The sequence below is a fragment of the Arachis duranensis genome, chromosome 6, assembly GCF_000817695.3.
Source record: "Arachis duranensis cultivar V14167 chromosome 6, aradu.V14167.gnm2.J7QH, whole genome shotgun sequence".
Classification (NCBI taxonomy): domain Eukaryota; kingdom Viridiplantae; phylum Streptophyta; class Magnoliopsida; order Fabales; family Fabaceae; genus Arachis; species Arachis duranensis.
The window spans coordinates 29,009,161-29,023,537 of NC_029777.3; the positions used below are offsets into that span (position 1 = coordinate 29,009,161).

At 35.5% G+C, this 14,377-nt stretch overlaps 1 pseudogene; it reads right to left on the reverse strand.

The window, feature by feature from the left end:
* Nucleotides 1-333: 333 nt before the first annotated feature.
* On the reverse strand, nucleotides 334-9,283 carry LOC110272983 (cytidine deaminase 1-like; annotated as a pseudogene).
* Between the last annotated feature and the right edge of the window lie 5,094 nt (nucleotides 9,284-14,377).

Genomic DNA, 14,377 nt, shown 5'->3' on the forward strand with positions numbered 1-14,377 from the left:
AAATTTAATTAAAAATCAAAATATCTAATTTTAAATTTCTTAAAAAATATATTAATTTAAATATTTAATCTAATTCTATTACGGGTACATAGATCTCGTAGTACATTCAGACAGTATTGTTAATACGAACTGTTTATTAAGTGGCAAGTTTTGTGGGGTTGGGCAACAATCACAACTAGTTAACGAGTAAATTACCAACTCGATTTCTGTCTATTTTTTTGAATGACAACACGACCCCTCAAAAAAAATAATAATCCACTTCGTCTCATTTCTCCTACTTCCATCAGAACGCAGTATTTGAGGGTGTTTTTCGTCAACTCCAAACAAAAAATGCTAACCTGTCATGGTAACCATGTGTGCTAGCACCTCTCCTTGCATTGCTATGGTGGATATTCGCTGCATACGTGTACACCTCAAAATGGTCAAGCGATTAGGTATCCTCTTTCACATCCGCAAAAATGTCGTCGTTTTTATGGGAGGAGACTTCTCATACGATTCTCTCTTATCCATTCATGACTCATTGACTCATATCCATGAATGAGCACCATGATCCATCAGAAAGTAACAACAATAATCACAATCTAAATCTGAAAACTATACTAATTGTTACACATCTTTGGAATCAGAACAGCAAAGAAGTGCTTGGAAGCGACATGTGGCTGAAATGGAACGCATCAACAACCTCGCATCTCTTCCTAACTCACCGGAGCACCCTCTTTCTCCACCAGCACTGTGTAAGAACCAGAATTTTTCACGTAAAACCATTTTAATAAAATAATTTTAGTGCCCGAAATAGATTCAAAATTTAGAAATTTTAATTTAAAAATATAAAGGTGAAATTTGATTTCAAGAAATTTTTCTCAGATGAAAAATGTATCTTTTTCGAAGGATTTTTATAAAAATGCGTACTGGCGCTTAAGCTGGCAGTATCAACTTTAGTCTGACCAGTACCACGTATTTTAGAAAATAAGATTTTGCAAAGTGATTTATTATTTTGAAAGGGTAAAAAGTAATTTGGAATTGAAAACTGGGCACTAATCTTAAAGGTTTTGGCCTAAAGTGGACAAAACGGACCAAAAATACTAACGGGTTGGATCGGGGCCAAACCGGGCCCAAGGCCCAATATATATAAGCTCATTAAATGAGCTTTGAGCTCATTTCCAGCCCAAAGAGAGAGAGGGGCGCAGGTTGAAGAGAAGAGAGGAGAAGAGGTGATGTTACTATTCACCTCCTCCTTCAAAGCTCCATAACTCTTGATCCAGAGCTCCGACATGCAAAGCTCTTGACAAGCTCTTCCTTTCTATTTAAGAAAATCTGGTAAGAACTTGCATCTCAATCCCCAGTTTCCAGCCCTAGAATTCTGCTTTTTTGGGTTATGGCTTTTGAGTAGATTTTGTGGTTTTGGTTGTTTAGGTGATGTCTAGTAGCGGATAATTGTTGAAAATTGCCCCAATCCCTTTTGGACAAGGTAAATTTGCTCATAAACCCTTGTAGTGCTGTATGTTATGATTTCTACGTTTTGATTTTGATGACAATCTGTGAAAAATGTGAGTTTTTTTAGGATAATGAGAAGAATAAACATTTTGATAGATTTGAGTAATGTTGGGTATTGTTTGGTGATAATTATTGGAATTGATGAGGATTTTTATTGGTGTTGATGAGTATTTATGGTGATTAGTTATGTTGATGAATAATGGGGATTATGAGAAATTAGGGTAATAAGCTAATATAAAATGTTTGTGGTGGTTTGGAATAAAGGATATTATAATTGATAATGATTATGAGTATTGATGATGATAACTTGATGATAATGTGTTTATTTGGAGGGAAGTTAGAAATATGTAATGTTGATGATTGATGGGAATGGTAATTGGTAATATTGATGTTAATGAGGTCCATGGAAATTGTGAAATGTGTCTTTGGTTGGATTTAGATTTGTCGAATGGTTTAGAGGGTTGTGTGATTGAGAAAAGGGTTGAATAAGTGTTGGTATGAATTTTGGGTTGTCTTGGTATGGTTGAAATGTGATTGAATTGGTTTTAATTGGGAGCCTTGGTAAAAATTGAGGTTTTGATATTTTTGTTAAAAATAGATTTTTAGTGAAGTTTGGCGGATCATAACTTGAGCCTCGGTTTTTAAAATTGACTGAAAATTGTTTCAGATTAAAGATGATTTCAAGGGTTTTAAATTGATATAAAGTTTGTAAAATTTAGATTTTCGCATAGGAAGTTATGATCATTCAAAGTTTAATGTCAAAATCTGAAATTCTACGAAATTGTAGAATTTTGTGATTTCTGATATGTGCGCACGGACAGCCTTGTGCGCACGCACAGCCCTGCAAAATTTTAAACCTGTGCGCACGCACAGACATATGCGTACGTACACACAGGGGAAGGCTCCTTGTTTGCAGCGCTAGCACAGCTTGTGCACACACAGCCATGTGCGCACGCACACGTTGGGAAGGTCAGTCTGTTGGGGGCGCTAGCACACATTGTGCGAGTGAACAGAATTGCAAAATTTGGTACCTGTGCGTACACACATGTTTTAAAACTTCTCTTGGGCGTGCGCACGCACACCCCTATGCGTATGCACACACCCTGTTTCTCAAATTTAAACTTTGTTTTTATCTATTTTACCATCCCAACAAGCTTGTAAGCTTCTATGACACCATTTTAAGACTCTTGGGCTTATTTTCAGATATCAGGCATGAGAAAGGTCCCAGGAGGATTTTATTTGGGTTTACTTTGAAAAGTTAGCGAACAGAGGTTTAGGTTTCTAGTGTATTGAGAATGAGTTGGTCGAGAGAGAAGGAAGAGTAGTGAACTTGGTGATTTCTGGCAATGAATTGAGAAATTGACGAACTAGTGAGTTCGGAATGAAAAGTTATGAATTGAGGATGGTTGTGATGAGTTAAGAACTTGGAAAGGAATGATGAGAAAATGATTGGAATATATGAGAGTGTGTGGAGTCTATATCTCCGGCATAGCAGATTGTTCTATTGTATGACAAATGGTTGTTGAGAGTGTGCAGGGCCTATATCCCTGGCGTAGCATATTGCTCTGTTGCATGAGTAGATGTTGTTGAGAGTGTGCAGGGCCTATATCCCTGGCGTAGCAGATTTTTCTGCTGCATGACTAGTTGTTGTTGAGAGTATGCGGGGCCTATATCCCCGGTGTGGCAGGTTGTTCTGCAGTATGATTTGTTGTGGTTGGTTCATTCTCTGCTGCAGGAAATGTGCGGGGCCTATATCCCCGGCGTAGTAGACTCCTACTGCATGAGTATGCAGGGCACTATATCTCTGGCGTGGCAGAAAAGTCTACATCTGGGAGGATGTGTCGGGTTGGCATTTACGGACTGACAAGTGATATCACGAGCCAATAGGATAAACATTCGTCATATGCATCTCTTATGTGCTTGTTTGCTTTGATTACTTAAGTTTTCCTAATTGTATAATATGCCTACTAGCTTTTTGAATTACTTGTTATATATGATTACTACCTGTGTTTTACTTGCTTGCTTTATCTGTGTTTGTCTGGTGCTGAGGAGGTTAGGCAGGCGGTGGCGATGGGATCGCACAGATAGTAGGTTGGTGAAGGCTGTGGGACAGCGGTGGCTAGTTTTAGTTAGAAATCCCTTAAGTTTTAGAAAACATTGTTTATTGTTTATGGTTTTAAGTTATTTATTTCGTTTAAGCTAGAATATCTGTTTGGTGTGAAGTTCTAGGATTGCCTTTGGCATCCCGGAACCTTACATCTTACATTATTGGGCACTGTTATCATACTAAGAACCTCCGGTTCTCATTCCATACTTTGTTGTTGTTTTTCAAATATAGGTCGTAATTCACCTCGGTGAAATTGCGGACATGGTGACAGAGCGGAGTATGGTTTCTCCTGATTTATTTATGTTTTACTTTGTTATAGTATTTAACTTTATGGCCTTAGAGGCTTACTTGAGAGATAAGTTGTATAAGTTGTTTTAACCCCAAAACTCTGTATGTTACTATTTGTAACTAGTCGGCTTAAACTCCGCAAGCTGCGACTAGTTACCTATTATTAAAATATTATATCTATATATGTTCTATTCTCTTGCATCTATACATTGTGTCTTATGGGTTAGCTTTGTGTGAAAGTTTCGCGCTTTTGTAATTCTATCTTTGAGCTTAATCCTTCATCGGGCTTCTAGAATATATTATTTCCTTCTATATATAAATATGTATAAGCCTTAGAATTATCGTAACCTTTGATTAACCTTTGCTTTACGGCTAGAGGTAAGGCTTAGGGTAATTAGGGTGTTACATACTTCACCCACGATCTCATCATACCCACCACCGTCACCCGCCACAAACGCTACCACTGCCATCTGCATCAGCCCCAAGCTCGGTTAAACGCCACTGATTCCAGGTAAGATCCCTTATACACATTCTTATCGCAGTCCACCAGAGCTACCCTTAAAGGGGACCCACTGTAAGGTGCTTGCGATGCATTCGCAGCCTCCAAAGTCACAATCTTTAACTTCTCATCATCAACGACTATACCATGTCCATTGCAAACAACACTATTATTGGATCTCAAATTCTCATCTTCATCATCGCGGTCCATTCAGGTTCGGGTTGTAAGCCCCAACCCATTGTTGCGGGGATCCAAGACAAAAGGAGAACCTCTAAGGAAGAGATCAAGGAGACTAAAATGGTGTGGGAGAAAGTCAGAGAAGGGGTGAATTGGTCATTATTGCGGAGGTTATGAGGATTTAGATGTTCTCTAAGTCGCGGAGCTCTTGTAGAAACTGGCAGCAGTGGTTGCGGGGTACGGCAGAAACGATGAAGGAGGGTAAGGGAGGTCTCACCATTAAGGAAGAGGTTGGTTACAAGAAATTGTTTGACATGGATAGAGTGGTGGAGGAGGAGGCTAGGGAATTTGAGATTGACGCCAATGTAGACATGACTGGTTGATCCGAGTCCTACAGCAGTGACTCAGAAATTGGAGATTGCCGGGTAGGCAAGGCTGCGGGTTGAGTCTATGAGGGAGACTGGAAATTGGCATGATGCTCAATCAACGTATGAGAAGTCTCCTCCCATGAAAACGATGATGTTTTTGCAGACATCAAAGAGGACAACTAATCCTTTGACCTTTTTGAGGTGTACACATATATGCAGCGAACATCTACCTCAACAAGAAAAGGTGCTAGCACACACGGTTACTGTGACAAGTCACATTTTTCGTTCAGAGTTGATAGAAAAATACTCACAAGAATCGCGTTGTATCACGGAAGTAGAGAATAGGGGCTGAAGTGAATTTTTTTAGGGGTCAGATTGTCATTCGGAGATGGGCCGAATTGATAGTTCACTCACTAGTTAGCTTTATATTTTGACATTAATAATGTTTTATTACAGGTAGTTGTTTTAAATTTTAATAAATTAATAATGTAAGAAACCTTAAAAATGGTAAATAATCACACATGTTGTGTCAATAACACTTTTGCTTTTAATAAATTTCTAGGCAAATATTTTGATTGGCGTGATATTTGATAATACTGAATTATAAATTTATAAATATATTTAAATTTATTAAATTGTTAAATAAATTAAGTGTTCATTAGTTCATACTTTTTGCAAAGGTGATGAATTAATGGGATTCGAAGATCCTAATGTCGGAGAAAAATTGTCGGTAAAGAAATTCACAAAAATCTCGCGTTGTAAGTTTAGTTCTAAACCAACAAATTATCTTTGGTCAACGTTTAAATTGTTTTCACTTAAGCAAACCCAATAAAATTAACCGAAGTATTTAAACCTCGGGTCGTCTTTCAAGGAATTACAGGGAAGTGTGTTTATTATTGGTTATGATGTACTTTTTTTGGGGTTTTGAAATAAGGAATAAGAAAATATAAATTGAGAGAAAAATAAACTAACAACTAAGAAAGGTCCTAGCAAGGATTGAGAATTGGAATTCCTATCCTCATTATCATCATCAATTGTGATGGTAAGTGCAAATCACTTTCACTTAGTTATCCTCTAACAAATGAAGGAAAGTTAAGCAAGCAAAATCGACTTAAGTTCACAAGTCCTAATCAAAGACTAGATTTAGTGTAGCTTAAGCCAACTAGCAACTTTCAATCACCAATCAACAAAAGAATTTTAATAACTCAAGAGTCTCTAATTAATCAATCCAAGTCAAAAATATATAAATCTATTTTAAAATCCAACCAAGCATTTTATCAAACACTTGGAAGGCACAAAATAAAAACATAGAAAAGTAACAAGAGAATGTAAAATCTAAGATTAACAATTGCAAGGAATCAATAACAACAAATGAAGAAAGAAGCAATAAACATGAAATACCTCAAATTGTATTAAAAGAAAATTGAATCTAGCAAGAAGAAATCAGAAACTAAATTGAAAAAATAAGGAAATCAACAAGAGAAGATAAACTAAGATAATAGAATAATAAAAGGTAGAAAATACTAAATTAAAGCAAGATAGAATTCTGAAACTAAGAAGAAATAAGACTAAAAACCCTAAAACCTAGAGAGAGGATAGAGTCTCTCTCTAGAAACCTACATCTAAAACCTATAGTGTGAATGAATGAAAAGTGAATGGAATCATTGATTTTGCTCCACTCCCCAGCCTCTAATCTATATTTTTGGGCTTGAAACTGGGTCAAACGCATCCCAGAAATCGCCCCAAGTGTTTTTTGTTAATTCCAGCACGTGACACTCGTCACGCGTACACGTCAGTCACGCGCACGCGTCGCTGGATATTGAACTGGCCACACGTATGCGTCATCCATGCGTGCGCGTCATTTGTCTGCTACACCGGTCACGCGTACGCGTCGTCCATGCATGCGCGTCGGCACCAGCTTTTCAAAACTTCAATTTCTTGTGTTCCTTCCACTTTTGCATGCTTCATTTCCATCTTCTATTCCATTTCTACCCTATAAACCCTGAAATCACTTAACACACATATCATGACATCGATTGCAATAAAAGAGGATTAAAAATTAGCAATTTAAAGGCTAAAGAATCATGTTTTTAATCATAGCACAAATTCGGAAGGATTTATAAAACCATATAATTTATATGAATAAGTGTAAAAATAGTTGACAAAACCCACTCAATTCAGTCCAAAATATATCATAAAATAGTGGTTTATCACCTAATCAGACAACATTGGAACCTGGCCAGAAGGATAATCTGCAAAATACTTTGATGCTTAAGTCAGTAATATTTTAGGTGATTGTGGTGAATAGAGTATTACTTTGAGTTTCCCTTTTTTTATTACATCTTTCATATGTATCTGTTATTATGCATTTACTCCTTTAATGTATATTTTTAATGTCATAATTTGACAGCTTCATGAGTTAATGACTTTGTTAGTCTTAATGACAACCCTGTTAGCTTTATCGAGCTCATAATGTGATATTCTAATTTAATCATATTCTCGATATACCATTCGTGTTCAGAACAGTGTCCCAGCTCATATTCTCGATATACCATTCTTTGAGCAGTTGTATTTTTTCTCAATTTGTGAATTATCAGATTTTAATTGCAACTTCTCTCTCCATCAATCAATGGCACATAACTTTTCAATTAAATAGCTCCACTTTAACTTCCACTTATCAATTTACTCAAAACTTCCAAAAACTCCTTCTTTCTTTTTGAAGTGTTTCTCTAGGTTCTCCTTTCTGCACAAAAACCATCCTTGGTCATCTTCTTCCTTTTCTTGTCAGTGAATTAGTTAGGAAAACTTCATTCTCCTCTTCCATCTTCAAGTGCATCACTTAGCATCTTTCATCAAATCCAAGTAAGATTTTTGTCATATGTAGCATTTCCTTCGAAGGTCATATATATGTATATTTTATGGGGTCGAATTCTACTTTTTTTTACTGTAGCATATTCTTTCTAAATGATTATGGCATAAATTTTTTCCAACTTCATAGTTTTTATTAGGAAAATATAGTAGGGGTACCACTATTTTAGTTTTTCCTAATTTGAGTAATGTTGATTTAGGCTTTTCTTACCCCTTTTTGGGTTTTTTCGAAAAATGATGGGTTTTCTTCGAGTTTTCATAGTAATTTTTGAAATTTTCCCTTTGTAACATAGTGGCGATACCCCTATAGATTTTTCCCAGATGTCGAGGAGAAAGCTTACCTTCAATCGCAAATATCGTGAATGCATTGTTACCTTGAGGCAACTTCGCCCTCAGCTCAATCTAGCTGGCGAGGTGGACATATACTGTTGGGTTTTCAAGGAAGTGAAATCCATCCCATCTACCATCACACAAGAGGAACTGGACAGTTTGTGAGAATATAGGGTTATCTTCAACTTGGATTTGGGCAACCTGTATGTGTTGTCAGCTCCAAGTTCTGATGATTATCTGTGCAATATAAACGAGCATGCTAGAAATATTTTGGAATAGGTAGCCCTTCTTTTACAGAATTTTAGGAAAATCTTTTAAAGTATACTGGTTGTGCTCCTTAACAAATCCATCCTAATAGCTGTGATATTATACGTAGTTTCAAACTTCTATGTTCTTTCTTAGATCTTGATGTTTCCGTCAAAGCCTTTTTCTATTTTTTTTACTTTGACCATGCCTTTTAGTTCCCAAGGTCATGGGTTTATCTCTTTCTGACACTACAAGAAAAATGCTAGTTATCGTCGGATTTACCGTCGGATTAATTAAATAAATCCACTTTCAAGTACCTTACCGTGGGATTTACCGTCGTCCTGTAGGTGACGATATAAATGGCGTTGAAAACCTCTAACCGACAGATTTTTTTCGTCCAACGCTAATTGTCGGTGGATTTTTTGTCAGTATTTTCAATGGATTGTTAAGTCTGGGTTGATAAGTACAGTCGGATTAACTTGAAATAGTGCCAAAACTTACCGTCGGATTAATCCGTCGATAGGATTTTTATTTTTTATCTTTTATCCACAACTAATAGTCAAAATGAAATTAAAACTCTTGTTAAAGAAATTGTTATAAGAAATCTTAAATTAGCCGAAATCAATAAATTATTTTATTAAAAATAAATGGTATGAATATAATAAAATGTCACAGAAGTAGAATAATGTACGCTAAACAAACAAAAAGCCATAAAACCCTAAGCAATTTCACAGATCCTCATAATCATCATCGGCAGCGGCGGCAGCGTGGTGGCCTCTACTGAGGCGGCGGAGTAGGTGCTACCATTGGTGCCCCACCAATAACGTCATCAAGATAACAAGCAGCGCCGCTGGAACCAACAACACTGCTACCTCCTGCGTGCATCTGCTGGTTGTACACCTCCATCTGTTGTCGCAGCCGCTTGAGCTACTCCAACTTCTCCATCAGGTCCGAGCTGGCGGCAACACGTGTAAGAATCTCTTGATACCTCTGCTCAGATTGCTCCTGTTGCTGGTGAAGCTCCTGTGTTAGCTTCTGCACCTCCTCCCTTAGGCCGATAGAGGGATCAATAGGGCTGGTGGCAGAGAAAGCAGCCAATGTGGAGGAGCAGAGGCCATCGGCAAAGAACGAGCCCAACCCAAAACTGTAATTCTTGTGGGGTTCAGAGGCGGTCTCATGCCAAATCCTGTCGGGATCCACAACTGAGGTCTCAGAGTCAACTTCGTTAGCTCCACCAAGCGGATTAGATTGCTGGTTTGCGCCTCCAACCTCTACTAATACTTCTTCTGCGTCACACACGTTAGTTGTTATTAGGATAATAGTTAAATAATTGACTTTAAACCAAATGAAGTTGAAATTTAAGATTAATTTAAACTCACATAATGGGCCACTGACCACTCGTCAGTAAATCTCTCCTTGTTTTCCTTCAAAGTATGTGTATACTTGAAGGTCTCAGCCAGTGTAGCCTCACAATCCAACGACTTAGACTACAAATTAATATATCAACCAAACAATAAAATAAATAAACAAATTAAACAATGACAGATAAATATATATGAAGCAGGAAATCTCTATTCTGATTTCAAAACATAATTTGCATTTTTAGATTTAAATGAAAATCTTATAAAAACTTTGACAAAGACTCCCCTGAAATTTAGATTTAGCCACCCTTAAAGGTTTCCATCCAAACCAAATTAACATCATTATTTTCATAGTCAATCATTTTTCAAACAATTTTAGTAGTAGGAATCAATAACCAGTTAAATAATCCAATATTTTCCAGCAATCTCAGAGCCTAATCTAAGCTGTTCTAACCTACTCTGACTACCTAAATCCACTAAAACTAAAAATTAATCACCTTAAACGTTACTAACTATTTAAGTAACTTGATAATGAAAAAGAAAATTAAACACCATAAACTCTACTAACTTATTCAAGTAACTACTATAGCATAAAACAATGGCAAAATTCTTATCAGCCTCGTCTTCGTCTTCATGAAAGTTGCCGACCCACCCGTATACTTCGACAAACTGGGCGAAGCCCTGTTGGCGATGTTCGTCAGACGTCGACGCTTGAAAGTCTCGTTATCTCTAAAGTGAGCCTCCAGGTGGTCTAATATTAATATCTCAATATAATTGAAATAATCCATATGTTTCTTATTAATTCACTCATTCATAGTGTATATATAAAAAGAGGGCAGTGTTTTATATTCATATTGTGTGTCATCTTAGACCTTGTTCCCTCTATTTATACATATAAAAGGTCATTTTTTCAACCATCATTAAATTCAATCTCTCTTGATAACCTGAGTCTTCCACCCTTGAAAAATTGAGCTGCCTATATTGTGAAAGAAGTCATACTTTATTGAATGGACATTCATATCACAATACTCCTCCTTGAATGTCTATTTAGATTATACCTCATTAAAATGTTATTAAAGAAAAACCCAATAAAAAATCCTAATTTGATGTACTAATCTTTTAAAGGAGGATTTTGGAAGTGACTTTATAAATAAATCTGTCCGATTATCACTTGAGAGGATCTGTTGGACATCAATTGTTCCTTGATTTCGAAGGTTATGAGTGAAGAAGAATTTGAGAGAAATATGCTTTGTTATATTATCTTTGATGTATCCACCCTTATTAGAGCAATACATGATATATTATCTTCAAAGAAAATAGTTGGAGCTATTTTCCTATCAGTCAGTCCATACGATGATAGAATATATTGGATTAAACTCCTGAACTAAAAATAATCGCAACTTGCTTCATGTATCGCTTGTATTTTGGCATGATTAGAGGATATTGCTGCTATCATCTGTTTTGTAGACCTCCATGATATAGCTGTATCACCATATGTGCATAGATATCTTCTTTGAGATCTTCCTGTGTGTGGATCAGACAAGTATCCTGCATCTGTATAGGCAACTAACTGTGACTTGGATTCATATGGATAAAACAGTCCCATATCAACTGTTTCACGAAGATTAAAAAATTTTGTTTGATTCCATTCCAATGTCTTCTAGTTGAAGAGGAACTATACCTTGCTAATAAATTCATAGCAAATGATATGTCAGGTCCTATATTATTAGCAAGATACATAAGTTCTCCAGTGGTACCGAGATAAGATACTTCAGGACCAAGGATATCTTTATTTTCTTCTTTGGGGCGGAATTGATCCTTTTTCACATCCAAAGATCGTACGATCATTGGGGTACTTAATGGATATGATTTATCCAGATGAAATTTCTTCAAGATCTTTTCTATGTATATTGTTTGATGAATAAATGCCTCATTATTTGTATGCTTGATTTGCAGGCCAAGACAAAATTTAGTCTTTCCGAGATCTTTCATTTCAAACTCTTCTTTTAGAGCTTTTATAATTGTTAGAATCGCTTCAGAAATTCTGATGATATTTAAATCATCAACATACATATTAATTATAATGAATCTAGATGCACATTTGTTTATAAAAATACATGGACAGATATCATCATTTTTGAATCCGTTTTTAGTCAGATACTCAATAAGATGATTATACCACATTTGTCTAGATTTCTTTAGGCTATATAAAGATCTTTGCAATTTGACTGAGTATAACCCTTGTGAATATTCATTGGATGGTTTGGATATCTTTAGTCTTTCATGAATTTTCATATAAATATCACGATCTAATAACCCGTATAAATAAGTTGTCACTACATTCATTAGATGCATATGTAGTTTATGGTATACAAATAAACTAATCAAATAACACAATGTTATTACATCTACTACAGGGGAATATGTTTTTTCATAATCTATACCGGGTCTTTTGGAAAAAATCTTATGCCACAAATCGAGCTTTGTAGCATACAACTTTATTTTTCTCATTTTGTTTTCTCACAAACACCTACCTGTATCCAATAGGTTCTACATCTTCTGGCGTATAGATTACAGGTCCAAAGACTTTACATTTTGCAAGTGAGTTTTAACTCGGCCTTCATAGTGTCTTTTCATTTTGGCTAATCATTCATTTATGGACATTTTTTTTACTATTCTTAGCTCAAGATCCATACTTTCATTCATGATGTGTAATACCACATTATATGCAAATATTTCATTGATAATTGTTTTATTTTGGTTCCATTTTTTCTCTTGTAAACACATAACTTATCGAGATCTCATAATTTTTAGAATTTTTCAGGTACCTGAACGTCTTTTGGCATAAAAAATATATCAGAATTTTGGACACTTGTGATGCGTGAGCATCTTTCTTATCTTTTTTTAGTGAATTTGCATTTAAATTGTTGAGTTTAATCAAGAATTAATTATCTTTCAGCCACTATGGATGCTACTTTGAGTCTTGTGTAATTTCGTTTATTTTAGGTAGCATTTGGCTGGATTTGATGGAGATGACCAGCGAGGACCGACGCATGTGCGTACCTGACGCGTACGCGTGATTTGGAGAGTTGCACAGCGATTTGTGCGCGTACCTTACGCGTACGCGTGACACGCGAAGAAGACCATCGACACGTACGCGTGACTGACGCGTATGCGTGACTTGCGCCACGTGCAGAAAAATGCAGAAAACGTTGGGGGCGATTTCTGGGCTCCATTTTGGCACTCAAGTAAGGCGCAGCTCTTTGCCAAGTTAGGTGTGGATCCAGTGAAGCCAAGTGGTCCCCACGTTGCAAGGCGCAGATTGTTTAATTAATTCTGATTTAAATTTAAACTTTAATTTTAAAATAGGAAAAAGATATTATTTAGTTTTAAAAATTATAATTTACGTTTATTAGGAGTAGATATAAAAGAGAAAAGAAACTTCTCTTCTGGCATTATTGAGTTCCATTTTTTCATAATGTAAATTATAGTTTACCTAAATCCTAGTTTTCCTCTCTGAATCATGAGCAACTAAACCTCTACTCTTAAGGTTAGGAGCTCAGTCTATTTGTATGGATTCATTCTATTATTTTTTTTCTATTTTAATTAATGTACTGATTTATATTTCAAGAATTATTTTCGTTCTTTATTTTATGAAATTGGGTGGAACGGAAGTATGACCCTCTTTCTAATTGAGTTATTGTATAACTTGGAAAAGCTCTTTATTTGAACAACAGCTTGAAAACATATTCTCCTAAATTTCTAATTTATCTGGATTTAATGGGATACGTGACATATAATCCCCATATATTTGGGTAATTAGTATTTTTGTGGCAAATAACTAGAATTAAACTTCACCCTCTAATTGGAATTAATTAACCAAGGAATTGGCGGTTGATGAAAGTTAGAGGAGACTAGAAAGGTACAAGGAATTAGGGTCTAGTCACGTATAGTTTGGTGGGAATTAAATCTTGCATGATTAAAATAAATTAATAAGAAAAGTCAATCCGGAAAATAGATAACTCTGAAGCCTTAACTGCCTTCTCCATATTGTTTTCCCAACTTATTTACTGCTTGCTTTCTGATATTCTGAAATTACTCTTAATGCTTTTGAACTCTCAAAACACCATTTTCTGCTTGTCTAACTAACTAAATTAATCAACCATTGTTGCTTAGTCCATCAATCCTCGTGGGATCGACCCTTATTCACTTGAGGTTCTACTTAGTACGACCCGGTGCACTTGCCGGTTAGTTGTGATTGTAAAATTCCGCACCAAATTTTTGACGTCGTTGTCGGGGATTGATTGTGATTGACAATTACTCGTTGTTTGATTCCTTAGATTAGATAATTTTTCTTTTAATTATTTTTATTTTAGTATTATTAATTTTTTATTTTTTTTAATTTCTTGTTACGTTCCTTTAATTCTTTCCCTTTTTTTTCGTTATTACCCCCCTCCCCTATTCTTTCTTTTTCTTTTCTTTTATTATTTTGTTTTAATTAATTAAAAAAAACTTTCGTTTGTTCTTGATTTATTGTTTTTTTTATTTTTTTATTTTATTTTTGTTTTGTTTCTTTCCATTAATTTTTATCTTTTTATATTTTATTAGTTTTATTTTATTTTTGTCTTTAACAAAATTA